This window comes from Xenopus laevis, chromosome 7S (genome assembly GCF_017654675.1).
Source record: "Xenopus laevis strain J_2021 chromosome 7S, Xenopus_laevis_v10.1, whole genome shotgun sequence".
Taxonomy (NCBI): Eukaryota; Metazoa; Chordata; class Amphibia; order Anura; family Pipidae; genus Xenopus; species Xenopus laevis.
The window spans coordinates 63955776-63973987 of NC_054384.1; the positions used below are offsets into that span (position 1 = coordinate 63955776).

Genomic DNA, 18212 nt, shown 5'->3' on the forward strand with positions numbered 1-18212 from the left:
GCTTACATTTATTTATAAACACTGGCAGTTTTATGTGGAATAAAAGCTACAAACAATTAAAGTGACCCCTGAAAACCATATTTTGTAAACTACACATTATGATGACTCCATAATGGGCGATTATGTATTTCTACTGCAAACTGTGAAACTGCAAAGCAATGTAAGAAAAAAACTGCAAAAAAAAAAAAAATCACCAAAAAACAAATACAATTAGGCAAATCAATAAAATAACTGATCAGATAGGGTGACTTTTGCCTTGAGTATTCTGAACACTAAACACGCTATGACATCAGTTTTAGGGGGGGGGGAAGGGAAAATTATAAAAATGAAAAAAAAAAAAGTGATCTGCGTTCCTGTAAAATTCAGCTTGCAACTTGGTGCTTTTATATGGTCATAAAACCACTCAGTGACATACTGTGGAACTACAGTAGCCCTTTTAAAACATGAGTGGAATTCAGAGATCCCTGTATAACTCAGCCTGCAGACTTGAGACTTTTTATGGTCACAAAACACCTAGGTGATATCCAATATCCTTGTTTAAAGCAGGAAGTACATTATCACTTATAATATATAGAGTTCCCTGTACAACACAGCCTACAGCCTTGTTCCTTATATTGTGATAAAAGGCCTCAGTGACTTCTAATATCCTTATTATTTCCAGTAACAGGGACATTATCCCTTATAATAATAGATTTGTGATACCCACCGTTCCATGTATAATTCAGCCTGCAGCTTTGTGCTGCTATATGTTCACACAACCCCTCGATGAGATCTAATATCCTAATCATTTACAGTAGGGGGTACCTTATCCCATAAACTAAAAATGAGTGATTCTCAGAGTCCCCTGTATAACTCAATCTGCAGTCTTGTGCATTTATAAGGTTAGAGAGCCCCTCAGCGACATCCAATATCCTTACAATTTACAGTGGGGCAACATTATCCCTTAAAATATAAGATACCAAGAGTTCCCCATATATATCACATCCTGCAACTTATGTCTTTATATGGTCAGAGAACCACATAGTGACATCTACTATTCTTATCATTTACAGTAGTGGGTACCTTATCCCTTATACTGCATATAAGTGATATGGTAAGTGATTATGGCTTAAAAGAGGGTACATTATCGCCTATACTACAAAAGTTATACTCAAAGTCCCCTGAATAACACAGCCAGCAGCCATGCGCCTTTATATGGTCACAGACCCCCTGACTTCTAATATCCTTATCATTTACAGTAGGGGGGTATTATCCCTTACAAAAAGTGATGGATACCCAGAGTTCCCTGTATAACAAAGCCTTCAAATTGTGCATTTATATAGTCACAGAACCTTACAATTTACAGTTGGGGTACAATATCACTTAACATGACTGATAGTCAAAGTCCACTTTATAAATCATAGTCTTTTATGGTCACAGAACCCATTATAAAAATACTTAAAGTAGGAAGTACAGTCTAGCCTTGTGCCCTTACATGGTCACAAACCATCAGTGACTTCCAATATCCTTTAATGTACGATAGGGGGTACATTACCCCTTATAATATGTGAGTGATACACAATGTTCCCTTTATAACTCAGCCTGGGGTGGGGGGCATTATCCCTTATAATATAGCAGTGCTACTCCTTGTCCTCTGTATAACTCCTCCTATAGCGTTGTGCCTTTATATGGTCACAAAACCCCTAAGTGACTTCTAAAATCCATATGATTTACAGTAGGGGGTACCTTATCCATAATATGAGAGATGGATGTACATTATCTCTTATAACACAAGGCAGAGTGTTCCCTGTATAAACTCAGCCTGCAGCCCTATGCCTTGAAATGGTCACAGAACCCCTCAGAGTTTTAACATCCTTATAATTTGCACATTATCACATGTAATACATGAGTGATACTCAGATTCCCCCGTATAGCTCAATCTGCAGCCTTGTGCCTTTATATGGCCAGGGAACCCCTCAGTGACTTCTAATATCCTTATAATTTAAAGTAGGGGGATATTATCCATTATAATACATGAGTGACACACAGAGTTCCTTGAATATCTCAGCCTGTAGCCCTGTGCCTTTATATGGTCACAGAACCCCTCAGTATCTAGTATTCTTATAATTTACAGTAGGAGGTACAATATCCATTATAATACAAAAGTGACAGTTCTTTGTTCAACTCAGTCTGCAACTGTGTGTCTGTATATGGTCGCAGAACCCTTCAGTGACTTCTAATATTCTTAGCAGTAGGGGGTGCGTTAAACCTTATAATACATGAACAATACTCAGAGATCCCTGTATAACTTAGCCTGAAGCCTTGTGTCTTTATATGGTCACAGAAACCCTCAGTGAATTCTAATATCCTTATTTGCACAAGAGGTACAGTATCCCTTATGATAAATTAATTTCACCTCAGTGAAATCTAAATTCCTTATCAAGTAACGCAAGAGAAACATTATCCCTTATTATAAATGAGTGATATGCTAAGATCCCTGCATATAAATACCCATCAGTGGGGCTCATTTATAAACACTGGGCAAATTTGCACCTGGGCAGTAACCCATAGCAACCAATCAGTGATTAGATTTTTCCAGCCAGCTACAAGGAGAACAATGAAAGCAAACATCTGATTGGTTGCTGTGGGAAACTGCCCAGGTGCAAATTTGTCCAGTGTTTATAAATGAACCTCATTGACTTTTAATATCCTAATTTATAATGGGTGTAGAATATCCCTTATAATACATGAACAATTTTTGCCTGTAGCATTGTGCCTTTATATAGTCACAGAACAGTAGTTCACAATAGCGGTTTCATTATCCCTTATAAAAATGAGTGATTGTAAAGAGTTCCCTGTATAATGAAACCTGCAGCCTTGTGCTTTTATATGGTATCAGAACCACTCAGTGACTTCCAATATCCTTATCCTAATACAGTGAGGATCCCCAACCTTTGGAGCCCATGAGCAACATTCAGGAGTAAAAGGCGTTGGAGAGCAACACAAGCATGAAAAATGTTCTTGGGGTGCCAAATAAGTGCTGTGATTGGCCATTTAGTAGGCCTCTATGTGGATTGTCAACCTACATTGAGACTCTGTTTGGCAGTGTAACCTGTTTTTTATACAACCAAAACTTGTCTCCAAGCCTGGAATTCGAAAATAAGCTCCTGCCTTGAGGCCACTGGGGAGCAACATCCAGGGGTTGGAGAGCAACATGTTGCTCATGAGCTACTGGTTGGGGATCACTGCAGTAGGGTGTACATTAATCTCTTATAATATAGGAGTGATGCTCAGTGTTGCCTGTTTAACTCGGCATGTAGCCTTGTGCCTTGGTATGGTACATATGGTAACAAAACCACTCAGTGACAATTACTATCCTTATCAGTTACAGTACGGAAGGAACCAGTACCCCTTACAATACATGAGTGATTGGCAGAATTTCTTGTATAACTAAGCCTCCAACATTATGCCTAATAACTTAACCCTTCATTGACTATTTACCAGTAGGGGGTTACATTATCCCTTATAATACATGAGTGATGCTCAGAGTCCCCTGTATAAAACTTAACCTGCAGCCCTGTACCTTTATATGGTCCCACCAACCCCTCAGTGACATCGAATATCCTTATCATTTAAAGTAGGGGGGTACATTATCCCTTATAATACATGAGTGATACTCAAGATTCCCCAGTAATAAATTTATAAAAAGTGATACAGAATCCCTTGTAATACATGACTGAACTCAGCCCAAAGCCTTGTTCCTTTATATGGTCACAGAGCCACTGAGTGAATTCTAATATGCCTTATCATTTAAGTAAGGGGAATAGTAACCCTTTATACTCAATGATACAGTTCCCTGTATAACTCAGCCAGTAGCCGCGAGCCTTAATACGGTCACAGAAACCCCTCAGTGACTTCTAATGTCCTTATAATTTAAAGTTGGGGGTACATTTTCCCTTATAGTACATGAGAGGGATGTCACAACTATGAAGCACAGATATTATGAACTTTTATTGCCAGACCATTTTTCAGACCATTTTTTTTAAACCCCATATGGCAGTCCCTAACTCGTTTGCCTCTGGCCATAGTATAAAAACTCTTACTTCTCTGCATAGTAGCATTATCTGTAATCAGTGTCTGTTTGAACCTTGGTTTCAGTATGAAGGATCTAACCTCCCCCGCCAGTATGCGGCTTTTAAGGGAGAGGAATTGTCCAAACCAACGTCCATTTTTAAAAGATGGGAGCATACTGGTGAGGGAGGATAGATCCTTCATACTGAAACCAGGTTCAACAGACACTGTAAGACTTTTTATACTATGGCCAGAGGCAAACAAGTTTAGGGACCGCCATATGGGGTTTACCTTGATGTGGTATGGTGGCTTTTCAAATTTATGATCATAACTTTGTAAGTAAATACCCCTGTTTTGTAAACTTACTTTTGAGACAGGATACCAGGGAATGTGCATTAAAACAAGCACTTACATTATACTATAACTTAGCCTTTAGAGTGCTTCCACATCCCCCCCATTTTTGTACATTGATAGATAAAGAACTAGAACTTATCAGCACAAAAAAGTCAGTCACCAATTGCCAGTTCTCATACCCATTCAACCAGAGAAACATTACCATTGCACCGTCAACATTCCTTTTAAATATAAAGTGGCTATCCATCAATTGCAACAATGCTAACTCGTGTTGAACTGCGTGTATGGGACCCACTGGGGCTGCCACCAGTTGCACCCATATGGTGACAGCCACCCACCTGCCGCACAGTGTGAACCGGCTCTACTCCTTGGCAGCCACAATGGAAACGGGAAGGAGGGCCAGCGCCCACATGTCCCTGATGGGGGGGGGGGGCGGGGGAAGCGGGGCCTCAGTCGGAGAAGGCCCACCAGGTCTGGGGCCAATTGGTTTTTTTTTCTGGTCTCCCACCAGAAGAGTCAATTCAAGCTGACTTGGCCCTATGGATTACATGAAAGGAGAACGAAAGTCAAAATCTATGTAGTGTCCCTGATAGTAGTCCTCAGAGCACTACCCAATCGCTAGGTATTTTTTTTAAGAAGTAACTTGTTTTACTAAAGATTTCTACTGGGTAAAGTCTCTGCCTTTTGATGGAAACAGCTGCCATCTTAGAAAAGGACACACTGCTGCAATAAATAATCAATGCGCATGCACCAACATTCCTCTACATGACCCCTGACGTGTTTATCATTATACCATGGTGGGAAGAAATTTAAGTGATATAAAAAGGGTTAAACTTGCCCCTCACTGCTGGTAGTTGCAGTCTGTGCTGTGAACCTGCCAGCAGCTTTGAGAAAGAAAGGGATCGAGCGTTGTCCAGGAGACCAGCAGCATAGATTCCTATTGGCTGGTGGGCGGGCAAATGAAGAGCATGCAAATGAATTTAGGAGGCCAGGACGGAGAGAAGGAGTGTTTTAATTAGATGCATGCGCAGATTGAAAGAAAATGAGTTTAGGAGTCTGTTCTGTGCCCGAGGCAGTGGGGGGGAACATGAAGAGATTTTACTGACGTCACCCAGCTCAGTGGTTTGGATTCTGCTGGCAGTTAATTTACATATGAATGAAAGCATGGACACAGAATTCACTGTGCACAAGTGATAAGGGAGAATGCCTTTGCTTTCAGCCTACATGTTGATTAACCTTTCGTTGTCCTTGAAGCTTTCTAATAAGAATATCCTATGAGTTATTTGTACTGGACACTGCAAAATCTATTAAGTGAATTAAGACAAGAAATATTCAGCATTGTGTGATTTTATATAACCTTTGGAGGAGTTACTGTAGAGTATAAATTACCATGGACCTGGGCTAGCAACAAGAACTGCCTGGTTTTATAACAATTCTTTATTTTCTCACACATTAGGTACCAATGTAAAAACAGATATGAGTTGTTGGATGATGTAGTCCTTTCGTTGTTTAGTTTGGTTCAACTTCAGAGTTAGGCACCGCCAGACCTAGTGACTTTCACAATATAAAGAATAGACTCTGGAGAACCAATTGCTGATTAGAGATTCATTTATTCAAAACCAGTGCACGACATGTTTCGGGCCCAGTGGCCCTTCCTCAAGTGCTTGTAGCACCTGAGGAAGGGCCACTGGGCCCGAAACATGTCGTGCACTGGTTTTGAATAAATGAATCACTAATCAGCAATTGGTTCTCCAGAGTCTATTCTTTATATTACCAATGTAAAAACACCCTAAATATGAATGTCATGAGTCCACTGAACAGTTTGATGCCCAGTATGTATAGATTTACCCAAGTATGTGGCATATAGGAGCCCCAAAATGTAAACTCATTTGAGCTTTCCAGATATTGCAAAATCGAACACCTTTACATGGTTTGGGGGGGGGGGCAAAGATAGAAAAAAAAAAGTATGCTCACATCCGGAAAACAATATAATTTCGAAAAAATTACACACTCTCCCTAATCCAAATTGGGTATACATGTCTTTCTACGACAAAGCACCAAGCCGCAAACCTTTCCTAAATTTGGTGATTTTGGCGACATTTCGAAAAGTCACCTCAAAACTTCCACCCTGCAGCATTTTATTTCCCACATACTACTAGGTATCAAGATGGATCACCCCAAATGTAAAAGCCTGGGGTCCTCTGAACAGTTGGAGGAGGTGGTGTATAGCTGGGAGGGTCTGAGGTGGAGGTAGGCCTCCGTATAGGAGCAAGCCAGTGTCTGGTCAGAAACTGTAATAGGTCACTATAGGAGGGACAGTTAGTGAGCAGCTAAGACTCCAACAAGGAGTTCAGTGAAGGGTTAGCACAACTACAAAGGATCAGACAGTAACCGTGAGTAATACAATTGTGTGTAATTAACCTGCTGCCACTACTTGCTTCGTGGAGTGTACCATCTGAGCATACATCTTGAATATGTGACTGAATATTGAGAAGTGGTACCATCAGTTCAACAAATCGTTTGACTGTTTTAAAGAACCACTGGTGCCAAAGTTTATCAAGAGTGACTGCTGTGTGCCAATCCTCATACCTAATGAGATTAATTCTAACAGGAGTTGCTTTGGACAGGTACAAACCAGCTTTTTGTGTTTGTATTCAATGGTAGTGAAAGGAGTTGTTTAAAGCTTCTATATTCTGGATATTACTACTTTCTGATGGAGTCCATGCAAAGCTAAATGTTCAAAAAAAAGCTAGGGATGCACCGAATCCAGGATTCGGTTCGGGATTTGGCCTTTTTCAGCAGGATTCGGCCGAATCCTTCTGCCCGGCTGGAACGAATCCTAGGATCTCTGGCCGAATGCCCGTTATACTGCAAGCCAACTTTGAACCGTAAAATCTATAAATACCAGGAATGTAGGAAGAATGCCCATTAAATCACTTATGCAGGCCTTTATATATCACCTCTTTCCAAGATTCTCCAGTTACCAAATTAAATGCATCTGACCTGTATTCATGATAGATACTTTGGGGTCCGTTTACTAAAGTGCGTTTAAAAATATTCGCACAATATATAGACAGAATTTTCGCCAAATATGTTATCGCCAGTTTTACTAACCTGCGGTAAATATAAATTTGCGAATTTTCTTGAGCAAGAATAATTGCAGTTATCGCATTCGCTGAAAATAACGCTACGTACACATTAACGCATGGTTTACTAAACAGCGAAATGTGCTAAAGAAAAAATTAACACCAGAATATTCGCAAACTTTTACCGCCACCTATGTAGTGGCGTAAAAGTATTTTTTTCGCCAGAGAATTCTCAAGGGGCAGGAAATATCCCATAATACTGTTTTTTTTTACCCATCATTCTTTGCTGACAGGAGACAGATCTGTAGCTATTGCTGACAGGATGTTTTGGCTTCTGCTTCTATCTGTTGCAACAGCAGCAGTTTCAGCTCAGAGGTGTATTATTGGCAGCGGGCATCACAGTCCAAGGATTAGTCAGCCTCTACGCTTTTTTGGTTTCATTGTGATTCCTACATTAAACTGTGCATTTCTATGAAGCAAAGAGATTGACTGGTATCATTTCTTGTTCCTATGATTCTATTGGCAGAAGGGTTTATATGATGCATACATGTTTGATTGGTGTTACTCTGGTGATGTTGTTGGATGTTGGCGTTTTGAAGATGCATTTCTGGCCATAAATGTCAGTAAAAATTGCCATAATAACCGCCATAAAACAAGACTATTTTATAGCATAAATATTCGCAAAAACTTAATTTTTCGCCAGAAAATTCGCAACTCGCTAAAATTACCGCTAACGTAACCTGGTTCCTTAACGTAGTTACCGCAAGTGATCGCAATGACTTCTGAGCGCATCGCTGTTTAGTAAACTTAGTCGCTGCGAATATTCTGGCGTAAAAATATTCTCAGCGATAACATTCGGAAACTTAAAGTCAGATTTACCGCACTTTAGTAAACGGACCCCTTTATGTTAAGCCCTGCTAGTAAACCCCCCACCCAAGTCTTAGGAACTTTCAAGCAATATCTTTGCAACTAAAAACCAGCATCTGGTCCTGTACTCACAAACTTTGCTAAGAATATTTTTAGGATAACTGGCTTATTCTATAACTACAAGAAGGTAGGCAGTTCCATCAAGAATCAAAATGACAAAGGTCTCTTGATTTTGCATAGTCAATTGAAAAACCTATAACACTTTCTAGCACGGTATGCCACAGTCAGACTAATTTTGTGTGTGTGTGTGTGTGTATGCGCCTTTTATTATAAAGCTGAATATTATAAGATCAAAACCAAATTGAAAATTGATTATATACAGTATTAGAACAAACCGATAAACAAGGTTGCTTTTGAGAGATTATTGGCAAGTAAATTAAAGGATAGGCTGTCAAAGGCAGAGATTGTCTGTAGGAACCCAGCTGCTATGTGGGTGGGCTGAATGCAGGCAGGTAACAATATGTTAAGTTTAGAGTGCACCACTGACATCTATAATGTGATTTATCTTAGCTGGCTAGAGCTAAAAGACAAATGTCTTTCAGTTCCGCAAAATAATGAGAATAATGTACTATACATGACAATGATTCTGGGGGTCATTTATGTATCTGAAAAGTTAGCATGGATAAGTAGTAACTGTATCACTAATCTTCCACAAGTACCTGTGCCAATATGGTTATGAACACAGAAAAAAGGAAGTATAATTTCCACAATATACAAAACCAACTTTACACTACATGCATGCTAGGCTTCCCAAAGCAAACATATGGGGTGCCAAATGTTAGGTAATCCCTAAGGATTTAAATTACTTACCTGATACCCCAGGCCAGAGTTTCTCTTAGCAGAAAAACTGCACAGTCCAGGACACTAGTGAGTGACCGATTGTTTTTCTCTCTTCTTTATTTGCATGGTGTGCATGTGCAGTAGAGTCAAAAGGTGGACTTTAACCAAAAAATTTTTAAAAAACTAAAAAAAAAAAAAAAAAAAAAAACCTGGCCCTTTCCGCTATAATGCCCATGTGTTGTCTGCTGGGTTTTGAAGAAAGAAGAAGGAAGAGGAGGATCTCTTGCTCACAAGTGCCCCATGCTGGTGCAGTTTTTGCCAACAGGAGCACCAGCCCAGGGTATAAGGCAAGTCATTAAAATTCGGCACCACCCATTGTTTAGGGCTTTGTTATTTTTAAACGTTCAAAGAATCATTTTAGATTAGACCATTAAAACTTTCCTAAAGCCTTGAAGCCTAGACAATCAAATTCACATTTCTGCATGGGAGCAGGTTGCTATATTACAGGTATGGGACCTGTTATCCAGAATACTCTGGACCTGATCTTTCCTTCATTTAGATCTTCATCCCGGATGTCTACTAGAGAATCAAGTAAACATTAATAAACCCAATAGGCTGGTTATGCTTCCAGCAAGGATTAATTATATCTTAGTTTGGATCAAGTACAAGCTACTGTTTTATTATTACAGAGAAAAATATAGTTTTTACTTGGATTATTTTGCTAAAATGAAGTCTATGGGAGATGGTATTTCCATAATTAGGACATTTCTGGATAACCGGTTTCCAGATAATGGATCCCATTACCTGTACTTGCCTTGAACAGCTTCTCCAGTAAAATAGTAAAAATGACAGGAGATAACAGGTATGGGACCGTTTATCCAGAAAGCTCCAAATTATGGTAATGCTGTCTCCCATAGACTCCATTTTATCCAAATTTTTTAAAAAATGATTTCCTTTTCTCTGTAATAATAAAATAGTAGCTTGTACTTGATCCCAGCCAATATATAATTAATCCTTATTGGAAGCATAACCAGCCTATTGGGCTTATTTAATGTTTACATGGTTTTCTTGTAGACAAGGTATGAAGATCCAAATTACAGAAAGATCCATTATCCAGAAAAACCCCAGGTCCCGAGCATTCCGGATAACAGTTGCCCTACCTGTACTAATAAACAAAATATTTTGGCTCTTCTATTTTACTGTTAGTAAATTCCTACTTATAACAGATCGATATTGCATTTCTAAATGTACAGCTGGTATAGGAAGAGAAAACCCGGAGATGCATAATACATGTGTGGCACAAGACCGGCCCATACAAAATAATTATCTATTGGCCTTATACATAGACCTCAGTGCACTGGATTTTCTGCCAGGCACATTTAATATCTGAACAGCCTTGACCAAAAGAACTAGTTCAAATTCAGTGGCTAAAGGAGGCCCATATCTGCCAGAAAACCTTAAAGGACCAGTAACATTAAAAAAAAAAAAAGTGCGTTAGTTTACAGAAAAAAAACCCACCAAGACAAAGTATACTTTAAAATCACAAAGTCTTTATTAAGAAATAACTTACCAAAACTCTGCTTCCCCTCTTCAGAAAAGGGGACAGAGGGACCATCAATCCTGCGGCGTTCGATTTCTCCTCCCTGGCTATTCTACCGACAGCATGCGACTGGGAAGCCCTGCGGATAGCGCTCCCACAGGCCAAGGCATGAGCTTCTTCCCTGGGAGAGATGGCTAGCGGCGGCTCCAGCTCAGCCCCGTCCTCTCAACCTTCAGGAGCAGCATCCCAGCCGCGCTGGGACAGGGTCTGATAGAGTCTGTGCGTCACCCCTTGTCAAGCAGCGGGCTTCTTGGGGCAGGATGGACTTTGTGATCAGCGCGATGTACGAGTAGGGGGCTTCACCAATGTGCTCCTGCTGACCCAACCCGACCCTGCCGCCTTGTATGGGTCTTTGGTGAAGGAGCAGCGCGGGGAGCGGGGCATCAGCAGGTCCCCATCCTCTTCCTCCTCTGCCGCGGCCAGGGCCGCTATTAGAAATCACAGGGCCCCGTACAACAATTTTCAGGGCCCCCTGGGACCCGCCTACCACGGCCCCCAAGCCCCAATTCAGATCCCGCCCACTCCACACTACAGTTAAAAGACCACATAGACATCAGTGCTAAAAAAGGTAACCCCCCCCCCACACACACACACGTTATGAAAAGCTACAGATTGTCAGGCCCCCTTATAAGTTAAAAAAAAAAACATTAGCGCCAGGGCCCCCCATAATTTTTTTTTTTTTAAATTGGTGACAAGACCCTCCCTTAAAATTAAAAAAAATAAAAAATTGATTGCCTGCCCCCCCCCTCCACAAGTTATTAAAGCCATTGGTGATCTGGGCCCCCCTGCAAGTAAAAAAAGAAATTGGTGGCCTGGGAAAGTTAAAAAAAAAAAATTGGCTAGATATCCCCAAATTTTTTTAAAAGATACTTGCCAGGGCTTTGTGTCTAAGGGGGGGCCCGGCCATGCTTCACTTACTTGATTAGCCGCCCCCCCTGCTTTCAGCGTGCTGCCAGTGGGACACTGCAGCTCTGTGCACAGTAATTTTCTCCAATCAAGATTTCCTGTACCCTCGTGGTCCTTTAAAAATAAGTCCAAGTAAAGCTGTACAGGGATGGACAAGGGGATCCAATCCCAATGCAGATTTACTGGGATTTATTCTTAATGGACCAATGAGGGTACAGGAAATCTTAAAGGAACAGTAACACCAAAAAATGTAAGTGTTTTAAAGTAATGAAAATATCATGTACTGTTGCCCTGCACTTGTAAAACTGATCTGTTTGCTTCAGAAACACTAATATAGTTCATATAAACAAGCTGCTGTGGAGCAATGGCGGAAATTGAAAAATGGCTATATGGCACAGGTTAACTAATGGATAACAGATAACACCATTAGACAGACAGAGCTAATCTGCTATCTGCTGTGTAACTTGAGCTTTTTCTCCTTTGAATGGCTGCCCCCATTGCTACACAGCAGCTTATTTATATAAACAATAGTAGTGTTTCTTAAGCAAACAGCAGTTTTTACCAGTGCAGGGCAACTATATTATTAGAATTATATTTTCATTACTTTTAAAACACTTTTATATTTTGACGTTACTGTTCCTTTAATTGGGAAAAGCTTCCGTGCACAGAGCTGTAGTGTCCTACTGGCAGCACGCTGAGCTCAAATCAAGTAAGTAAGCACGATTGGGCCCCCCCCAGACAGAAAATCCTGCGGCTCCTCGTCTTCTCGTCTGGTTACTTTCTTATTTATCTTACAGATGACAAAATAAACTAGGAGAGCTCATGTCCATGTCACAACCGGCAACCAGCATAACCAAAAATAAAAAACATGTGGGTTCATATACAAAAAATAAAAATTTACTCAAATGTAGTTGGTACTGGCTCAGTAAAGTTTTAGCCTTATAGACCTCCTACTATGTTATAATCCCTTTACAAACTGTCACAGAAGCCTTGCCTAGCAGTACATGGTTATGGAATGCTATCCATTACGGTACTGGCATCGAACAGGGCCATGAACATTACCCGATAGTAAGGATATGTCCTTCGTTTTTCTCATAGCCCGAGAGCTAAAACGAGATATACATAGAGAGAATAAATCTAAATTCCTTGTCTTAAGCACAAATAGATAAGTTGTCCCAGTTAAAGAAATCCATAAAATCACACCTAATCACACATAATAATACATGTGTGTTGTCCACGTGTGCCACCGTAAAATTCCTCACCAGCGATTAGCTCCCTGCTGCTACATGAACCTTAACTTTACTAAATGCTTTACTTTCATTAAAAAACAAAATAGTTAATTGTGTGCTCCAAAGTTTGTCTCATACTCCAATATGTAACAAACTGGTTTGTTTACCCTTGAGAAAGATCACAGTCCACAGTTCAGCAAAAATGTAAAAACAAAATGGTGTACACCTTGTTTTTTAATATCTATATTGTATACAGAGATTCAATTAAGTAGTCCTATACTTTTTCCTTATACAGTAAGATATATAATAACTATAAATACTCTATGCTACAAAATGTTATTTATTATTGTCCCCTAAAAAGGACATACTGTATAAACAAAATACTATCTGTAGGTAAAGCAGGATTACCTGAAAAGGCATTGCTTGTGTTTAGAAAAGAGATTTCTTACCTTCCATCTTCATCAATATCACAGGCAGCGACCACGATAGCATTACCTTGGCGATCTCGTAAAGCATAATATGGAGAGCTCCATTCATCCACAGCTACAGTATATGGACTAGGTGAAATCTTTTATATATTTTAGCAGTAGATTTGGCCCATTGTATCTAAGATAGAAAAAGGCAGAACCAAATTAGAATGAAGTTGCTTAAAAAAAAAATATTAAGCCAATAATAAATGTATTTTTGTACCCGGTCATAAACATGCAAAAATATGTTCTCAAATGATTACTAAATTGTCCTTTATTTTGATTCAAGATTAACAAGCAGTTATTCAGCAGGACATTGCGAAGGTTATTTGTTATAAGGTCCAAATGCCAAATACTCCAAAAAAATGTAACTATAAAATCCAAATTTTTAGAAGAAAAAAAAACTAATTTTTTGAGATGTGAATAGAAAAAGTCAGAATCTGTAAATCCGGCATTCTCAAGCCTTCCGACCTTGAATATATGTCAATGGGAGAGGTCCTATCCTATTTGCAAGTTTCTGTGATCTGTGTTGGAATTAGCCTGAAAACCCAACTATTTCGGGTTTTCAGCCAAAAATCAGAAATCGTACTATTAGATTTTCATTAGTTTTTTCTTTGTGTTTGCCCCCCGGATCTGATTAAATTTTGATTTTTTTTTTTAATAAATAAGGGCCAATCTTGGATTCTAGTTTGGTCTGACTTTTCTCATTAAAATAATCAGGAAAAATTCGGAATTAATAAATAAGGCTAGAACTAAAAGGTTTTGGAACGGATTTAAAAATGACCCAGAATACAGTGAACTGCGTTATACTTTTGATGGTTCTGCCATTGTGACTATTTTTATATATAAAAACAATGAAAAACAGCCCAGTAAGGTACTTCCCAAGATAATAGTATTATGTTATATTATCCAGAATGCTGGGGACCTGGGGTTTTCCGAATAATAAATCTCTCCGTAATTTGGATCTTCATACTTAAGTCTACTAGAAAATCATGAAAACATTAAACAACCAACAGTCTGATCCTGCTTCCCATAAGAATTAATTATATCTTGGTTTGGATCAAGTACAAAGTATTATTACAGAGAATAAGGGAATTTTTAAAAACATATTATTGGATAAAATGGAGTCTATGGGAGATGGCCTTTCTGTAATTCAGAGCTTTCTGGATGAAGGGTTTCTGGATAACTGATCCCATACCTGTATTAATATATAGGTCTGGTTACTATTTTAGATTTATAACTTTAGTTAAGATTGATTGGCCAAACAGTTCTACCAGTACACCTTAACTGAAATGTATTAACCTATATAAGGCTACTATAGCTCAAAGTATTAGGCTAATAATGACTTTAGTTACTAAAAAAAAAAAAAATTCACATAACTTGGCAACTGTTCGGAGGTATGGAGCTGTGATTAAGAGGATTTCTATTTTCCCTGGGGCTACAAAAATATTTGTATCCTGGATTGAGTCCAAATATAGCAGAGCTGTAAAGGTAACTTTTAAAATATTAAGTATCAGCAAAATATTTGTCAGGTCATCGGGCCATGTCTAAATGTATGTCTCTGGCAAGTGAAGGTAGTTTTTGCTAATGCGCTTATGCTTCCCCCTATAGTATCTGGTTATATCCCCTTATAGGATATGTTAAACTGTCTAATCAATTAAAACCTCAGAAACACAGCCTAATTACATGTAGGTCTTGGGATAATTCTCCTAATTGAGATATTCCCCCCCCAAAATATTGGACCATTACTAGTTAGAATCAAAGATAACTGCATGCTTTTTTAAATTCGGGTCTTCTGATAAAAAAAGATTATCTATGAAGGAGGCATAATGGATTTAGCATTTGAAAACAATAAGACATTCTCTAGTGGAATGAATAAAGAGTGGGAAGTATTTGTTACTATTGGCTTCTGGTTCTCTCCTGCAATTTTATATGGTTTCCTCTTTTTTGTAAAAATGTATGGAATATTTTAAAATAAATAATTGTGATACTTTATTGTGCATTTATGTATTTTTGGATATGTACATAACTACATTTTTAGATTCCAGTTTGTCACTTTCCCGTTGTGCTTTATACTGGTTTTTCTGCATTTGTAGTACAGGTATTGGATTAGTTTATCCGGAAACCAATATCCAGAAAGCTCAGAATTACAGGAATGGCAGTCTCCCATTGATTCCATTATAATGAAATAATTCCAAATTTTTAAAATAATTTCATTTTTCTCTGTTAATTAAAGCAGCACCATGTACTTGATCCCAATTAAGATATAATTAGTCATTAAAGGGTGGTTCACTTCAGGTTAACTTTTAGTATGTTCTAGAAGGCCAATTCTAAGATACTTTTCAATTGTCTCATTATTGTTTCTTTTATAGCTTATGAATTATTTGCCTTCCTCTCCCAACTCTTTCTAGCTTTCAAAAGGGGGTCACTGATCCCATCTAAAAACAATCCTCTCTAAAGCTACACATTTATTGTTATTGCTACATTTTATTACTCTCTTTCTGTTCTGACCCTCCCTTTAATATTCCATATTCTCATTCAAATCAATGCATGGTTGCTAGGGTAATTTGGACCCTAGCAACCAGATTGCTGACACTGCAAACTGAATAAAAAGCCAAATCACTCAAAAACCACAAATAATAAAAAATGAAAACCAATTGCAAATTGTCTCAGAATATCACTCTACTTAATAATAAAAGTTTAACTCAAAGATGAACAACCCCTTTAATGGAAACAGAACCAGTCTATTGGGTTCATTTAATGTTTACATGATTTTCTAGTAGACTAAAGGCTGAACTCCACGGTGCGCCAAGGAGAAATCTGTTGGCATGCGATGACACGCATGCGACGTGTAGGATGTCCATAAGATAAAGGAAGTGAATGAGAAATCGCAGGTAAAAACTACATATATCCGACTGTCGGATGAAGACGCAGCGTGGGATTTGGGATTTAATGTCTTGTGCAGCCTTCTTTTTTAAAAAAGAAAAAAAAAAACAGAGTCCAGAGTCTATAAAGCACTTATGAGCACCCAAGACTCTAAACTTCCAACACTTACTTACCTAAAGTGACAAGTAAATATACCCGATTTAACGACAGAGAAATGGGAAGATGCCACTGAGGACCCATATACCCACCTTCCCTCAGGGACAAACTTATTCAGTGCAAGTTCCTGCACAGGGTATACATAATGCCCAAAAAACTTCACCAAATAGGACAAAGAACAAATGACAGATGTCATAGATGTAACCAAGCCCCTGCCCACTGGTTTCACGTGTGGTGGTAGTACCCATGCATCAAAAATATTGGGGCAAAATAGCAATATACATGGTCAATGATCTGGGGCTGCCTCTGACAACGGAACCCAAGCAGGTGCTACTAGATGTTATAGAAGACCTCCCAAATACAAGCAAAGCTACACGTATCTTAGTAAAAACCCTTCATTACTATGGTAGGAAAACGATCCTTATGCATTGGATGGGGAGGAAAAACCCACTATAATAAACACGGTACTTCCTCTATACAAACTTACGTATGAGAAAAGGGGAAACAGCAAAATATAAAGTATGGGGACCATGGTTAACAAGAAAGATCTGGATTAGACGACCTACAAAACATGAAATGAGCAATAGGGAAACAGTAGTTTCCCCCCATACCCATGTTATGTTTTGATTATGCTGTACTCATGTATAACATCGCAGTTGTTCTTATGTATGTGATTGTTTGAATAAAAACAAAAAAAACATTTTATAAAAAAAAAGAGAGAGACAGTATGTCTGTAATTTCTAAACTTTAAAATGTTCTAAAAATATTTTCACAAACAGCTCAAGTGAATACACTATTTAATTCCCACGTGTAAAATGAAGGCAGATAATTCCCAATACCCGCAGGGCACCACAAGCAAATAAAAAACCAAGATGCCCTATAAATGTTCTGCATATTTCTGCTGTTATGATAATACAGAAGGGAGTTAAAATATTCTACAGGAACCAGGTTTAAGAACAACCTTCTGGGTTAACAACAATGACATCGAATGGCTGATTCATCTGAAATTTGGGATTTAAGGTCTTGTGCTGCGTTCTGTTATTGTTTAAAAAAAAAAAGTCAAAAAAGGAAACTATCCTAATTTCTAAACTTCCAAAACATCTTCACAAACAGCCCAAGTGACGGAGTTAATGTAGATTTTTTCTATAGAATTTGTAATTGGTGCCACCACTAAAGAAGATACCAATAGAACTCCTGCTGAATGTATTGAGTCGATATAAAGAACACAACCATCTGAGCAGAACATTCATGTGATTTACAATGTGATTGTTCCCATTCTGACTAATCTAAACTCACACAACTGACCGACACTGACTAAGCCGCACCCTCTCTACTTACTTGTTTGCAGGTGGTGTCTTCTAGGTGGCGCACTTCTGTCGGCTTCTTTCCTATTCTAAACACAGCCTCGGTCCCCACCCTCCTTTATAGCCCTTGGCCGCACCCCTCTGAAGGATTTCTGGGGCGGTTTTCCCTGTCTCTTTTGCTCCCTCTGGTGGCCACACAATAAAATTGCACCCTTTCTCTTTTGCCTCCCTCTGTTGGTTACACACTAAAATTGCCACCCTAAATGTACTTTTCTTAACACTAGTGACAACTTAGTAATTACCCTTAAAATAGCTGCTTTTTTTTACAGGTTATTCTCCAGTGTTAAAAATAAAACTAAACCTCATTTTCCCCCTATAATAGGAAACATTTCTTAGTTAATAAAAAAGGCATAATTAATCAAACATCATAATGAACCTTACAATTAAAGCTAACATTCATTAACCCT

At 38.7% G+C, this 18212-nt stretch overlaps 1 long non-coding RNA gene across 1 annotated transcript; it reads right to left on the reverse strand.

The window, feature by feature from the left end:
- Nucleotides 1-13396: 13396 nt before the first annotated feature.
- On the reverse strand, nucleotides 13397-17840 carry LOC121396115. Its single transcript, XR_005962834.1, has 2 exons — nucleotides 17780-17840; nucleotides 13397-13538 (listed from the first exon to the last, which is right to left on the reverse strand). It is a non-coding gene; the product is annotated as an uncharacterized LOC121396115 (long non-coding RNA).
- Nucleotides 17841-18212: the final 372 nt, after the last annotated feature.